At 46.4% G+C, this 16,234-nt stretch overlaps 1 pseudogene; it reads left to right on the forward strand.

Annotated features, from left to right (window-relative positions):
• Positions 1–7,697: 7,697 nt before the first annotated feature.
• On the forward strand, positions 7,698–9,382 carry LOC148183415 (endogenous retrovirus group K member 8 Gag polyprotein-like; annotated as a pseudogene).
• The last annotated feature ends 6,852 nt before the right edge of the window (positions 9,383–16,234 follow it).

Here is a 16,234-nt window from a genome sequence, read left to right on the forward strand (position 1 = left end):
AACACAAGGACATGGTTGTGGGGAGTTTGAAGGCATGTGCTGCTTGGATCTTACTGATCATTCAGCTTCCATCCATAAGCAACTACAACAGCTACAGGATGGGTTACATGCCCTGAAAGAAGATAGTGACCCCATTGGAAGTTGGTTTGCCAGCTGGGGCATCACCGGATGGTTGAGGTCTCTTGTGCTAGAAGGGGGACGGACTTTACTTATAATGTTAATTGAGATGACAGTCTAAGTTGTATGTTATCTTATCCAAAGCCTGGTTTGTGCAAAAAGAGAAAGGGGGAATTGTTGATATATTTTATATATTAGTAAAGGCCTGTATGCACAAACCAGCCTTTGAAATAAGTCATGATATTAAGGGCTAAAATCCTTGAAACTTGCCTGCAGAAGAGAGAGTAAAGCAAAACAATATTCTTGTGTACAAGGATAAGAATGTAAACCTGTGTGTGTTAGCCAATAGTAGCTTGCTCTGCCCGCAGACCCTGTAGAACCCTATAAAAGGTGTGCTAAAGATAGAAATAAACGGCGTTCACAATTACTTCTGTGAAGACTGGTGAATAGCTGGGCGGTTTCTCAATAGTCACAGTACAGCTGGCCTGGACTGGACAAATTAAATCTGACCATAACACGAATCCAATTCAGCTAGCCTAGTTCATGCCCGAACATGTCCTCGGATAAGCTAAAGGGGACCCTCAGCCAGCCCCATCCAAGCTGAGAAGTAAGGACATCACTGGCCAGGAAGCTGGGCAGGGAGAGAGACCTCAGCCAATGGCTGAATAGCCTGGGAGATTTGAATTGGGTATTTAAGTTTTTGAGTTCTGAATAATAAACGAGGCTGTTTGTCTCATGAGCAGCTGGAACATGTGTGGATTTTTGTCTCCCCACCCACGACCAGCACGTCACAAGTGGTGACCCCGCGTGTGAAGGCACAGTCTATCCCGCGAGCAGAGCGGGGGGGAAGACAGGGACAGAGCGTGGAGAGCTTGTCCAAAACAGTGAAAATCTGGAAAAAACAGGTATGAAGAGCCTGATATACAGTAAAAAGCTGAAGTAAAAGGCGTGTGGAAAATACATTAAAAAAAAAAACAAACAGCGAGTGTCGCTCTATTAGGAACGGCTGGGTAGAGAGACGACACAGACTCTCATGGAGTCAGAACAGGAGAATTTCTTTAGTTTATTACTTCAGGCTTGTTTTATAGGCTGGTTCATGGAAAGCACAGAAAGGAAACTCTTATTGGTTAGTAAACCACTACATCACCATCATTGGTCAGTGGTGCACAACACCCTCTGACTTTCTCTTGCAAAGAAAACAAGGGACAGACAAACAGCACCTGGCACGGCTGTTTTCTGTCTCTGAGGATTGTTTTTAAATCCTCCCATGAATTTCTCAGGCTAGCTCTCAGGCAGGACTGAGAGCTATGTGGCCTGTAATTACTACAAGCACTCTGGTTCAGATTTAGCATCCATACAGCGAGGAGAGCTGTTTGCGGTGAAAAATCGCTAAAAAGCTGGAATATTTTCTGGATTTACCCTTAAAAATAGAAGAAAATACTCATCACAGCCATGGGAGCCTGGATATCAACTCAACCACCTCCAGTTTTGAAGGGATGGTCGTTTTTTTTACAATAGGACTTAGAATATGATAAAAAAACATTATTAGCTTTAATAACGTGGGCAAAGAACCACAGATTGGACACAACCAAAGAGGCTGCCCTTGATATAAATACATGGGAACGAACTGGACATTTTATAATTAAAGCAGCCTCAAAAGGAGACGAAAATGCTATAAAAGTTTTAAAGCTTTGGAGATTTATTTTTGACTTAATGAGACAGATAAATGCTGGACTGGAGAGAGAGAACAGGGCTCTGGAGGGGACAGAGGGAGCTTGGAACACCTTTCTGTTGTGAATTCATGTTGTAAATATTGGCTTTTCACAATTATTCTGATAAATATATATTATATGCTTTCACTATATTCTTTTCTCTCTTAGCAAGTTATAGGCTTAGATAGGAATTCTGAATGGTAAGGATATGTTTCATCCGGACAAGGCAAGACAATGGGAGGATCAAGCTGTGGAAAACAGGCTGTTATCAGCAGCAGGAAATGGAGAGCAAACTGTTATCAAAAAGCCGGTACCAGGACGTGGGCAGGGGGGAAAGATAAGCTCAGCTGCCCTCAGAAGAAGGATGAGGGGCCCAGACCCTTATCAACAACTGACCATCTGCAGAAAAAAGGAAACCAGACTCCAAAAGAATGCTGACCAGCTAGAATAATGATGACCAGCAAAAAAATTATGCTGACCAGCAGAAAATGAGACTGTGCAAGAGCATGATCCAAGAAGGCGGAACCAGGGAGGGGACATGCTTGAATATGCATTAACCCCTCACAGCAAGGATGGGATAAAAGGGGTATCCCTGAGATACCAGGTGTGCTCTTGGCAGCGCGCCAAGGCACCCGGCCGTAACTCTTTGCTTTACTTTATGTCTCTTATTGTCTTTATTAAACTTTTTTAAAATTTTACAGGAGTGAACTTCGTTTTTCACATTTCCAAGCCCATAGGGAGAACGGCAACACCAAACAGCTGCCCCACGCGGCCGAGCTGCTCCCCTCTCACCCAGACCGATTTATAATGAGCTGTTTCCTGCAACCCCGCCATGCCAGAGAGCACAGGTAGCTGGTGGTGCCCCAGCAGGCAGACAAACCGCAGCGTGCGATACCCAGCTGGATTGTGAAATCTTGCCACGTGGCTGGAGCGACGGAGCAGGAGGGAACCGCGAGGCCCCGGGCTATGCCGACACCACCGCAGCCGAAAAGAGCACAGCAGGCGGTGGGGGCGTGGCCGCACCGAGGAAGTGCTGCGGTGCTGTTCCAGAGTGCCCAGTGGCCGCCCCGAGGCAGTGTGCCACGCGGAGTGGTCATCCCAGGTAGCAGAACCCCACCACTTCAGCCCCAGAGCCCGTGGCCATGGCTCAGCCCCACGCCGCCCCCCGGACCATCCCCCAACCACCAGAGGCACCCACACCCCTCCGCATCATGGAAACACCCAGACCACCCCTGCCCAGAGCTGATTGGCTCAGCCCAGAAACCGCGCCCATGGTCCCGCCTCCGCTGGCCACGCTTGCCTGCCGCAGCTGGGGAGGGGGACGGGCCCCGAGGTGACGTCATGTGGAGTGCCCGGATCCATACCTGGAAGTGCACCAGAAGCAAAAGGCAGTATCCCGGCGCCGGATCCTAGTCCTGGGCCCGTACCCAGCGCTGTCCCAGCTTCACCACAGCTACAACCAAGGCATTCCCAGCCACAAGCAACCACACAGCAGAAGGAAACGCAAGATCTTCACAGAGGGAACCGAATTTTTCACCTTACTACCAGCTCCGAAGGACAAGCTCCTACAGCCCCCCTGTCAACAGCTTCAAACCCATTGACGTTCAGAGCAGAAACCGTTCCCACTCGAGACCCGCTGATCTTTTGGATGGAGGTAAAACAAAAAGCGATTGAAAGCGGGGATATAGAGGGGGTTGAACTGATTTCTACACCCATGTATTTACCAATAGGAGAGGGTTGGTAGCAGGGAGGGGGAACAATTGGAGCATTCCCAGTTGTGTGAGGTAATGGCACAACACCTGATAAATATGTACCCTTTAACTGGCAAGTACTTTCAGAGCTACACGAGCTGTCTGCTAAACATGGGCTAGGGTCTCCTGCTGTAGCAAATATGCTAAGATTTGTAACTGCTAGTGAATTAACTTCCCCTAAAAAATTAACCCCAGAGGCAAAAGCCGCGCTTGAAACAGTGTCGCAAGCTATCACAGAGAAGTCCACCAGATATGCCCAGAGGTGTGTATCACTGTATTTGTTCTCATTGTAAAACTTCACCCTACTGGTATAGGGCAGTGGAACACTCACTGGCCTGATCCTCTACACATCCTAGAGTAGATGTTTTTATCTCATCAACAAAAAAAGACAGCACCCACAGTATTTGAGCTAATTGCACAATTTATTATCAAATGTCATCACAGGTGTTTACAGTTGAATGCCAAGGATCCTTCACAAATTATTATACCTGTGACACAAGAACACTTCAAATGGTGTTTTATTAACAGTACAGCCACACAAAGTGTCCTGCAAAACTTCACAAGACAAATCACTTATCATTTACCAAGCCATAGATTGCTAAAGTTAAGTAGAGAAACCATATTGTCTCTTAAACCTCTGAATAGCAGAACACCCTGAAAGGGTGTTACAGTGTTTACAGATGGCTCTGGGAAAACAGGAAAAGCCGTTGTAACATGCAAAGAGGAAGGTGAGTGGCAAACGTTGTAAAGTTATCAGAACGGATCTCCCCAGCTGGTTGAATTACATGCTGTAGCTAAGGCTTTCCAACATTTCCCCCACATTCCTCTAAATATTGTAACTGATTCTGCATACATAACTGACATCACACAGAGATTAGAGTGAGCACTGTTGAAGGAAATTGACAATGCACGATTATTCAGTCTGCTAAAACCTCTGCCATAGCATCCAAGCCAGAACCTACCTTTATTATATCTTACACATCAGGAGTCACACAAATCTACCAGGTTTCATCACAAAGGGCAATGCTAGAGCAGATATGCCAGCGAGACCTGTCTGGACAGCACCACTGCCAGGCACGCTGGCACAAGCAAAGGCATCACACTATTTCTTCCATCAGGGTGTTTGGGCCCTACAATGGCAATTCCAGCTGACAAACACAGAAGCTCATAATATTGTTAGCATCTGTACTGACTGCCAAGGCCACACTGCACCACTGCAGATGGGAGTAAACCCTCATGGACTGTGTGCCTTACAAATCTGGCAAACTGATGTCACACATATCCCTAAATTTGGACACATAAAATATGTACACTTATCCTTGATACCTTTTCATCAGCAATATGGGCTACAGTGCACACAGGAGAAAATGGTAGGGATGCCATTGCACATTGGCAGTCAGCCTTTGCTATTTTGGGCATTCCTCACACCATCAAAACAGACAATGACCTTGCATGCATCTCACAGAAAACAAGACATTTCCTATAGCTCTGGGGTGTGGACCTGATTTTTTGAGTCTGAGAGAGTTTTCAGCCTGTCAGTGGCTGATCTGTTCCCAAAGGAAAGTCTCTTGAGAACATTTCTCTCTCAAGGACTGTTTTTGTAAATAACTTATAGTTCTCAAAACATTATTGTACAGCTGTGCTAAGTGTGTTTTCTCTTGTTCCACCAATGGGACTAGAGAGGTGTTGTTCCCTTTACCAATCATGTTAAACCTGTATCAGAACACCTTATAAAAAGGAGCCGAAAGGTTAAATAAAGGCCCTTCTGATGATCCTCTTTCCACTGCTGCATTGAATCCACGCTTCTTATTTCATGTCCAACAGTGACATCTGGCGCTCCAACGTGTGATTACAACGGCGAAAAGAGGTAATTCTTTTCCCCCCCACCCGAGAAAAAGATGGGTTTTTTTCCGATCCAAGCACGCGGGGTTTTTTTGCCTGCCGTTTTTTTGTTTGCTGGAAGATTTTTCCAGTGAGCTGCAAGCATGATAACTGCTGTCTTAGCTCCAGAAGATTCCCTAATCCTGGACTTATGGACAGATGCTTTCCAGCAATATGGACTGGATATTTCTAGAGCTGATTTCCAAGCCCTATATTTATGGGGGAAAGAATATGTTTGGTTTTTTTTCTAACACTGAAACAGCGCTGTTGAAACATTATTGGCAAGCCCTAGGTGATGCCTTGTTTCAACTGATGCATTCAGGTGAGGTGGATACCGTGAAACTGCTTCTGCCCTGGAAGAAATTTATGACCATGTTGCAGAGCTTTGCAGAGAACTCTAGCTCCGAAATCCCGACCAATGAGGTTTTGGAGTGCGTCTCTGAAGAAGGGGCACAGTCTGATCCAGAAGTTGCTGTGGTAGATCTTGAGTCAAGAGAGACAGGATCAGACTTTGGACAGGGCAGCATTAATGGGATTTTCTCTCCCACCCTGGCCACTGCAAGACATCCGGCCACCCCATTCCCTTGGGAGTCTTACCCAGGGATAGGAAGTTCCCCTCCCGTGTCTCACGGGGCGGATGGCCAGCAGCAGTGGGGGGGAGGTTCGACTATTGAAAGCCCTTCCTCCCTCACTCAGCCGAGGCCGCTCTTTCCTGTGCTCGGGGAATCGTGGGTTGGGGGGGGATCACCCATCCTCCAAGCATTTCCTGCGGTGGAGGGAGAGAGAACGTCGGCGGCTCGTTTTCCGTTGGCAGCGGGACCTCAGAGGTTGGTCTCCATGGTTTGTATGAACTGTGGGATAGCTGTGTTAGTTCCTTTTACGCAGCCAAACACCGCTGGTGTGAGGGCTGGTGGAATTCTCCCCACTCTCGTGCTGCGGTTTGTAAACAGTTCTGCCATGCCTGCGCAGTTGGCAGGTGAGCCGACAGCCGCGGGCGTGGTCGGCTGGTTGCTGGACATAGCGCCCGTAGGAAGCAGGGCTGCTCTGCTCCGTCCTCTGCCGGCCGCGCCCCCAGTGCCCTCCATGCTCCCCCTCTCCATGGCTGCGGCCACCGCGAGCAGCCCTGCGGCCAGCACGGCCGGCCCTGCCGCCGCTGCAGCCAGCCCCTTGGCTGGCGCAGCTGTTAGCGTTCAGGAACACACGTAATCACAGATTGATTATATGCAGGTGCTTTATTGAAGCGCGCAGGAACTAGGGGTATCAGCAACCCAAATCTAGCTCCATCGTCTTTGTCCAAAGTGCACATAATTATAGAATTTCAGCTGTAGCAGTAATCACTATAACAACCTTATCAATATTGCTTCATTAATATTACTTCATTAACTTTATCTATATTGCTTCATGAGAGTTAGCTCATCCTTGTACGAACATGTACGAATCTTATCTCTGGGTGGGTATCTTGGAGACCCCAAGTACCAGTTCCCTTTACCGTAAACATTTCAGCTTGCTAGACCATCCCTAATACCAAGCATTCCTGTGGCCTACTTTTACATGATTTTAAGAAACATTTTCAGAAACATTTAACCCCATAGTAACACAGCCAGTGTGGGCTCTCTGCCAGGACTGTTGTCCCCTGCGCCCCCTCCCACCATGGCGGGGGTGAGCGCAAGCGGCACTGCGGTAGAGGCCAGTACTGATCCTTTGTTGGGACCGTTCTCGTGCACGTCCCCGCCCCCCGCCGCCTGTGTGACGGCGGCCACGGGCAGCGGGGGTGGTACCACACACACGCGTGGTGCTGGGGCCCGCCTTCTTTCACCGCACTGAACCCTGCAGCGCCAGGCGGGGGTAACGGCAGACCTCTGTAGGCACCGCCCCCCCCTCGCGCACCGGGTTTGGATGCACTGTTGGGGTCTGTTGTGGGCTCTGGACCGCAGGCGGCTACAGACCCTGCCAGGGCTGGCCTGGATCCAGCGGCTGGCACTGTAGAGCTCTATCCCCCAGCCACCGCTGGTCCCGGGGCAGCTGCATCTGGGCCCCCCTATTCACCTTAGGGTCTCGCGGTGATGCAGCCATGTCGGGGTGGGTGTCTGCTTGGAGTAAGGGACATTGAGAGGATCCTTATTCAAGTACCCATTGGACACTCCCACCATGCCAGGTCACAGTCCATCCCAGGGACCCTAGGCGTTTTTGGGACGAAGTCAAAGATAAGGCTTTGCAGATGGGAGACTGGGACCACATGGATCATTTTATGGGGTCTGGAGGTGATCTTCCTGGCTTTGCAGATGCTGGGAGGACCAGGCTATCTGGTACAGTGGATGTGAACTCCAGCCAGATGCCTGTCTCTGTTCCTGTGACGTCTGTGGGGCAGGATCAAAGGGAGGCTGTCACCTCACAAGGAGGTCTCCAGGCTTTCCCTGTGCTTAAGGCGAACCCTCAGACAAGACAGCCTGATGTTCATCATGTTATATCCTTCAAAGCTCTGTTGGACATTAGAGACAAAGTGGCTACATATGGTCTAGGCTCTGCAGAGGTAATGCAGATTATTAGTCATCAATGCTGACTTACTAGTACCATATGACATTAGGCACCTTGCTCAGGTGTTATTTCAGCCTGTCCAGCTTGAAGTCTTTGAAGCCAATTGGAGGCAGCTAGCTGTGAAAGTAGCTGCGTGCAATAGTCAGTTGCCTCCACAAGACCCCAGGTATGGGGTTGGATGTGATCTATTGACAGGGGTAGGCAATTTTGCTAACCCTGATTTCCAGGCTACCTTCTACTCGCAGGTGCTGGACCAGTGCCAGAAGACAGGCATGACAGCTCTGGTGAAAACCATAGAGTTAGCAGCTCCAAAACAGAGGTTTGTTACTATAGTCCAAGGGACTAAAGAACCTTATTTGCAGTTTGTTGAGAAACTCTCTGCATCTTTGGAGAAGCAGGTGGAAGATCTTGATTTGAGAGCACTACTGCTCAGACAGCTTGCAAGAAGTAATGCCAATGCTGATTGAAGGAGGGTGATTGAGGCCCTCCCAGGGGATCTTTCCTTAGTGGACATGGTCCAAGCTTGTGCTAATATAGGCACCACAGATTACAAGATGGCTGCCTCGGTTACTGCCTTACCAGCATCCTCAAAAGGGCCAAAGGGTAAGCAGCAGAAACAGGTGATTGTACAAGCCAACAAAGAGCAGGGAAAACAGAAACAGAAAGGGAAAACTCCCTCGTTTCTGAGCGGTCAGTGTGGAAAGCTGAACCACGTTGCAGAGGTTTGCACAACGAAATTAGATGCTAAGGGCCAACCTTTGCCAAATTCGAGAAACGGAAAGCCGAGCGCTTGGGGGAAATGCGTGCAGACATAAGCACTTCCCCACGTCCTGATGCTGATGCAGGTATGCTTAGCCGGCTTGTGGCCAGCACCCGTGGCTCAGCTGGACTTGATATCTGCACAGCAGCAACAGTCGTATTGGACTCTTGTGAAGTGCACAAAGTTCCTTTGGATGCCTTTGGACCCTTGGGGGAGGGAAATGTGCTCTCCTCTGTCACGATCTGCAAGGTGGGATTCGTGATGTGGTTCTTCTAGTCGGTCTTAGAGTACAAAAGATTATCAGCAAACCAGGACTTAAACAGCAAAACACACTTTATTGAGTTCTCATCAGCACTAATATGCGATAGAGAGAAAAGAGGAGAAAGCAAAGCATAAGGAAAAGAGAATAAGGGGATTATAGCTACCAACGTCGAAGTCCACTCAGCCGTCCAATGACGCAGTCTTCTGTCCGTTGGGGAGATCTCAAAGGAAGGTAAGTTTGGGGTGTGATTTTATAGTCTTTTACAAAGCGAGGGGCACAGGGCCAAAACCAGAGTATTGGAGTGAAAAAACGCTCGCTGGCTGTGAGAGACTTCTCCAGGGTCAAGCTGTTCAAGTATAAGCAATTTATTATAAGGGTAAAAGGAGGGGAGACCCGTGTCTGCCACCAGCCTCGGTGTCCACGTGGTCCGGGGGGGGGGGGAGAGAGCACAGGTAGAGCAGGGGAGGTGAGGTTGGAAGGGGGAGGGAGGGAGTAAGAGAGCGAGGCTCCTGTTACAATCCAATATATGCTTTCCTCTAGTGAATATTCTAATTCTTAGTAATCAATCACCATGAGACACACCCACTAAAGAATTTACATACAGCCTATGGGCTTCCCTATATTAACATACAGTGTTGCATTTTAGACTCTACAAAGTTTTACAAATTCTTTCCTTGCTTCTTTACCTTTGTACTTTTCTATCAGCAGAAGGACATTGTTTTGTCAGCAGGGATTCTCCTTCAACTGGCTAGGCTATTGTCCTTTGGTCATATAGTAACCGGTACTCTGTATCTTATGACTCAAAGCAGGCTTTCATTTCTATCTCAATTCTAGGCCTCATACCTTCAGAATCTTTTGTTAAACAATCACATTCAGAAGGTTTCCCTGCTTCATCCTCCCCAACATCTCCTCTGTCTCGATGAACTAATAAAATGCTAGAAACTGTCTTATTTGTTAATTTTTGCACACACTGAAGTATACAGGGTACTGCTGCTAAAACTACAATTATCACTATTAAAATAATCAAGCCTATTTAACAGAGTTCCTTTAGCCAAGGTGCAAAGCTTAAAGCATCAAATTGTCCAGCCAAGATGGGTCATCTGTTGTGATTTGGTTAGCTAAATTCTTTAAATTTTGCAGCTGTTTATGAATAGAAACAGAATGATCAGATAAGTCCATACAGCATAGCCCTTCAAAATCTTCAGAGCCGTGCCCATGTGCTAATAAAAGATAACCAATGGCAGCTCTGTTTTGTAAAGAGGCATGTCTAATTGCCTCTTCATCTGTCAGCAGATCACTGATCATGATAGAGGTGGTGTTTACTTCTTTTCTGAGTCAGCATCCTAGCTTGTTTAACTGTTTTATTGCTACTGAGGAAGTCAACTGAGGTAGAAAAATACTTGGAACAACTGAATTGCCAAAGTTCCAAGGGTGAAAATCACTATCACAGTTACAGTCATAGTATCTTATTTTCCTGTTTTTCTTTTTGATCACTTCTTTGACACTGGGAGCAATTATTTTAAGTTGTCCCAGGGCACAAGGGCCACCACTTATTTTTGAAGGTATACCTTGCCAGGCACTGTCTCCACAGAGGAGCCAAATTCCTTTGGGGAATCGAATAGGAAGTTTGTTAAAATGGTCTGCATGAGGTTCTTCATATGTAAGAAGTTCAGTTTGCTGACACAAAGAGGTCATATTGCTACAAGTGGGGTGATACGGGGTGACATTTAGATGAGGGCTGTTTTCTCTCAGGAAATGGAACAGGTAACAGGTGTCCATAGTTAATGAACCTAGGATTTCTAACTCTTGAAGGTCAGATTGATCAATTTTAGAATTATCAATATAAGTTTGGTGTTTCTGACTGGGAGTTGGAGATATATGATGATGATCATATGGCAAATATTTTTCAAAAGTAACATTATCAAAACCTTCTGGAAGAGGTACTCCAACTAAACAGGTTGAAAAGGGTTTGTCAGGGCTCATGTCAGATAAGCAGATGGTATCACAGCCTGCAGACTTTGCTAAGGCAACCCAGACATTTGTCTTTGGTTGATTTACAGGTAAAGCTTCACTCCAAAAACTAAAGCAAAGGGTTAAAAACAATATGCATTTACACAAATACTGAAGTTTCATTTTCTGAAACAGTCTTAAGCAGATCATCTCCTGGTGATTCTGCGCCGTTCAGGTCTGGGTGCTTGCTTCTTTGCTTCTGTTCGCAGAGTTGTCAGCTGATGCGAAGGTGTCTGGGTTTTGATGTGTGGTATGGCTTCACGTTTTTTGCAGTGATCCACTTGAGTCCTCCACCTATGGAGACACATGCAAACCCTTTCCCCCATTTTATAAGATTATATGGTGCTTCTCTTTATCCTGATTCTAAATTTTTAATAAAAACTGGGGGGTGCTCTTTCAGTTTTGCCTTTTTGTTGTTTAAGAAATGTCTGTAAATAGCAGTGGGTCTGGCTCTTCTGCAGAGCTATTCTAGAAATTGTAAACATACAAGGCCTTACTCAGCCTCCTTTGAGGTGTAGCCTGGGCTTCTCCCCCTTTCTGATGATCTAAAATACGTTTTAGAGTTTGATGTGTTCTTGCTATCGTTACTTGACTCATGGGGTAGTAGGGAATGACAAATGTGTGGCGAACACCCCAGTCATTTAGAAATGCAGCTAATTTTTGTGAAACATATGAAGGACCATTATCAGTCTTAATTTCTTGGGGGACTCCTAAATAGGAAAATGCTTTGTGAGAAATGCTGGCAAACATGTTCAGCTGTTTCTCCAGTATGTATAGAAGCAAAAATTGCATTTGAAAATGTATCAGTGGAGACATGGAGATTTTTAAGTTTTCCAAAAGAGGGGTATTTAGTAACATCAGTTTGCCATTTTTGCAAGCTTTCCAACCCTTGTGGGTTGGCAGCTCCTGAAGAAAGGATTGGTTGAACAAGCTGACAGTCAGGGCAGGCCCGTACAGTACTCTTTGCTTGTTCAAGGGTAATGCAAAAAATCTCATTTGAGTGCTTACGCATTTTGGTGGAAAAATGCATGACTCAATTTGGCCTGTTCAACAGTGTTAGGCAGTGTAGTTGTAGGAAGCACTGAAGCAGAACTTTCAATGCTTGCTACAACTTCTTCTTCAGATGCTGCTGATGCAAATCCATCAGCTCGTCCATTTCCCTCTGCAATAAAGCCTGGAAGATGGGAGTGGGCTCTAAGGTGAGAAACAAAATAAGGATTACTCCTGTGTGACAGAATTGGACAGAGACAGGTGAGCCAAAGACACAGTTTGTTGTTATTCACATCTTTTAAAACAGATCCTTCAATTTTCTTAATAATATTAGCAACGTATGCTGAATCAGTGATTAGGTTAAAGGGTTCTGGGAAGATCTGAAATGCTCTTCCAACTGCTGCCAATTCAGCAATTTGGGAAGAACCTTCAACTTTTTGAACATCTTGTTTCCAGGTTTTAGTTTCTTTATTTTCACATGTTATTACTGAGTTGTGTGTTTGTCCTGATCCATCAGTAAAGAGAGTATTTGCATCTAAAGGTTCTTCACTGATCGGGGTGTATCTCTGTAGCACAATTTAGCTTTAATCAGTTTGTGTGCTGGAGAGTGGATAGAACAAACACCTGGAAAACTGAGCAAGGCATAGAGCAGGTCTTCAGATTTTTGCATTGCCCAGTCAAAATAGGTTTTGATCAAGGGCAGATAAATAGTTGTGAACTCATGGCCAGATATTGAAAAAAGTCTTGCTCTATCTTTGATAATAATTTGAAATATCATTTCTAAAGATGTGAATATTGTCTTTGGTGACCTGTAAGCAAGAAAAACCCATTCAATTATTAACAAAGGATCTTTTTGAGATGAATCCCACTGAAAAATGAGGCCATACAGTCTCAGTTTTTCTCCCAACACTGCAAGGAAAAAGGGTTTATCTGGAACATAGCGGTGCGCTTGTGTTTTGCAAAGCATCTGTAATTTTTTCTAGAGCTTTGTAGGCTTCAGGGGTGAGAAATCTAGGGGATTTGATGTCACTGTCTCCCCTTAGCAAGTCAAAGAGTGGGGCTAGTTCATCAGCTGTGATTCCCAACACAGGCCTGACCCAATTAATTTCTCCTAAGAGCTGCTGTAAATCCTGTAAGGTACGAATATTAGTCCGCGGTTCTATCTTTTGTGGTGTGATGGATTGTTCTGTTAGCTTCCATCCCAAGTACTTCCAAGGAGCAGCCTCTTGTATTTTTGATTCAGAGATTACCAGTCCAGCCTTTTTTATTTCTGTGACTACTCTGTTGCGGGTTTCTTCCATCTGTTTTTGTGTTGGCGCTGCAACAAGGAGATCATCCATGTAATGAAGGATAACGGATTGTGGGAATTGCTTACGAACCGGAGACAGCGCACGGGCTACAAAATATTGACATATAGTAGGTGAATTCCGCATGCCTTGAGGTAGAACAAGCCAGTGATACCTCTGTAGGGGTTCTTGTAGGTTTGTACTTGGCACTGAGAAAGCAAAGCGGGGTGCATCATCTGGATGCAGGGGGATGTTGAAGAAGCAGTGTTTTAGGTCAATAATAACAAGTGGCCACTCTCTTGGGATCATGGAGAGGTTAGGCAGGCCAGGTTGGAGTGGTCCCATGCTTTCAATTACTGCATTGATCTTCCTAAGATCCTGTAGCAATCGCCAGGTGTCAGAGGCTTTCTTGTGGATAACAAACACAGGTGAATTCCAGGGACTGTTAGTGGGTTTAATGTGACCTTTTTGTAATTGTTCAGCTACCAGTCTTTTGAGGGCACTCAGCTTATTATCCGGCAAGGGCCACTGGTCGACCCAGACAGGGGTGTCAGTTTTCCAGGTCAGTTTTAAAGTACTGAGTGCTTCAGTGGCCCCTACAAAAAACCCACTTCAATTTTTGCTCCCCACTGTGAAAGTAAATCTCTTCCCCATACTGTGATGGGTTTCTGCACTACATAGGGACGGATCAATGCTTTTTTTCTTTCTGGTCCTGTAATACTGATTACAGACTCACTTTGTAAACACGGAGTGGCACCTCCAATGCCTGTGATAGTACCTGAGGGATTTATCAGCTTCCAATCTGCTGGCCAGTGATCATGAGAGATTATAGAGACATCTGCACCCGTGTCGATCATCCCTCTGATATTAACCTGAACCCCACAACTAGACAATTGGCAAGTTAATATTGGCTGGCCACGGCTTATGTGTTGAATCCAACATACCTCAGGATTTTCTGGAGCAGCTGGGAAACAGCATGGTGGTATCTGATCTATAGTCCCCAGGGGTAGTGCTATAGCAATAGCTATAGGGGTGTTAGTCCGGATGTGTAGTGGGGGATCATAGGGTTTGGCTAACACCAGTAGTTCTTCTTTGCAGTTGACTGACATTACACAAGGCAGAACAAGCAGTCCCAGGATGCTATTCCTTTCTTTGCCTACCACTAAAAAGTCTTGTCTTTTTTGTGAAGTTCCAGTGGTACCTGTTGATATATAATCATAGCCGTCATCTTTCAAAAAGGTTGTTGGTTTGGAGGCTGCCAGAGTGCACCAAGACCCTGGGGGTAGCAGGTCTGTGTCGTTGTTTGGGATTCTGCTAGCGATGAAGCGAAGTGCATCGTTGCTGGGGTATGGACAAATTTTTCCTTGGGTGCTTGCGATGCCACTACTTGTTTCGTCACGCGATGGCATTGCACGTTCACTTTCGGGTTTTTTGGAATATGGTTTTTAGCATCATTATGTTTGGCGTACCATTGCGGATTAGGATGTTTGCCTCTGTCATAGGTAGGGTACTGATTTGGTGCTCCTGCAGTCCTTTTAGCTTCTGGGCAGTACCTCATAATGTGGCCAGGTTTTTTGCAAAAATAGCAGGGTCCTGTGGTTACTGCAGTTTGCATAACAGTCATGTTGTTGCTCTGTTGCTGGGAGTTTAGGTGTATAGCAGTTAGGATTTCAGTGAGTTTTTGGTCTCGTGTATCTGCTTTTGCTGTTTGAGCTATAAGAGCTCTTTCAATTTTTTCTCCTAAAGTCTTTCTAAGTTCATTTGCTTGGATTGTTGCCATTTGCTGTGGACTTCCGATTTTATTACAGGCATTAATCATTTCAGGCACTGTGGGTCTTTCTTTCGTAGGGCTTTGATGACCCTTTTGCATTCTGCATTAGCATTGTTCTCGATAATGTCACGTACCATTATCGGGCGGGCTATATCATCACTGCATTGCCTCTCTGCTGCTTGGAGTACTCTGTCAACAAAGGTGGTGAATGGCTCAGACAACTCTTGGTTAATCAGGTTATATGCTTTTTCAAAAGTTCCTGCAGGTTGAACTTGCAAAAAAGCCCTGCGAGCCATCTTTTTAATGTCATCTAATACTATTCTGGGTAAATTTATTTGATCTTCGTTTCTATCATCAGGGTGATCACCAGCTAATTTAGACATAGTGAGGGCACAAAGATCTGCATCAGTGCTTTGCCTGTAAGTTGATAACACTTCTGTGAGCATCCTTCTCCATTTGAATTCCCACAGCATATATTGTGAGTCTGTGAGAGTTACGCTGGCAAGATTTTTACAGTCATTTGGTGTGTGTATCCTTCCAGGATACTTTTCAACAGTTTAAAGTATGGGGAACAAATGCCGCTGTCTCTCACTGCTTTTCTTAGTTCTTTTATATCCTGAGATGGGATGGGGGCTCATGTTTTGGGACCTCCGGGCTGTTGGCTCACTAAAACAGGCATAGCCAAAGGATTAAGACTTTCTTCTCTGCAGATCTGACGCTTTACTTCATGCCAGTCTGTCAGGTGAGGATTGTTGAAGCTGTTTTGGGTGCTCGGCAGAGGCGGCAGCTGCGACGCAGGGGAGCTGAGCAGGAGTGGGCGGGCCGTCAGGCTAGGCGAGGGGACCTCTGTGTATGGATTCTGCTGCGATGGTGGCTGTTGCTGTTCCATGGTGTCGGGTAGAACTGCTGGCGCGGCAGATGCAGACGGGAGCTGTGTGGCAGGGTCGGGTGGAAGCGATGGAGCAGGCTGCAGCGCGAGGAGGCGTTGCGGGAACGGGATGGTGGCCGAGCTGGGCGGTGGCGTAGGCAGGGCAGGTGCCAGCAGTTGTAGAGCCGGGGCCCCGTGTCCGTCCTTGCTCTCCCCCCCCGCGGTTTGAGAGGCTGGTACGGGGGGGTGGCACGGAGGACATGGGGGCGTGGCCGGGACCATCGGCGATAG

This window comes from Pseudopodoces humilis, chromosome 12 (assembly GCF_049639895.1).
Source record: "Pseudopodoces humilis isolate 2021_Gansu_Grassland_sample_001 chromosome 12, ASM4963989v1, whole genome shotgun sequence".
NCBI lineage: Eukaryota > Metazoa > Chordata > Aves > Passeriformes > Paridae > Pseudopodoces > Pseudopodoces humilis.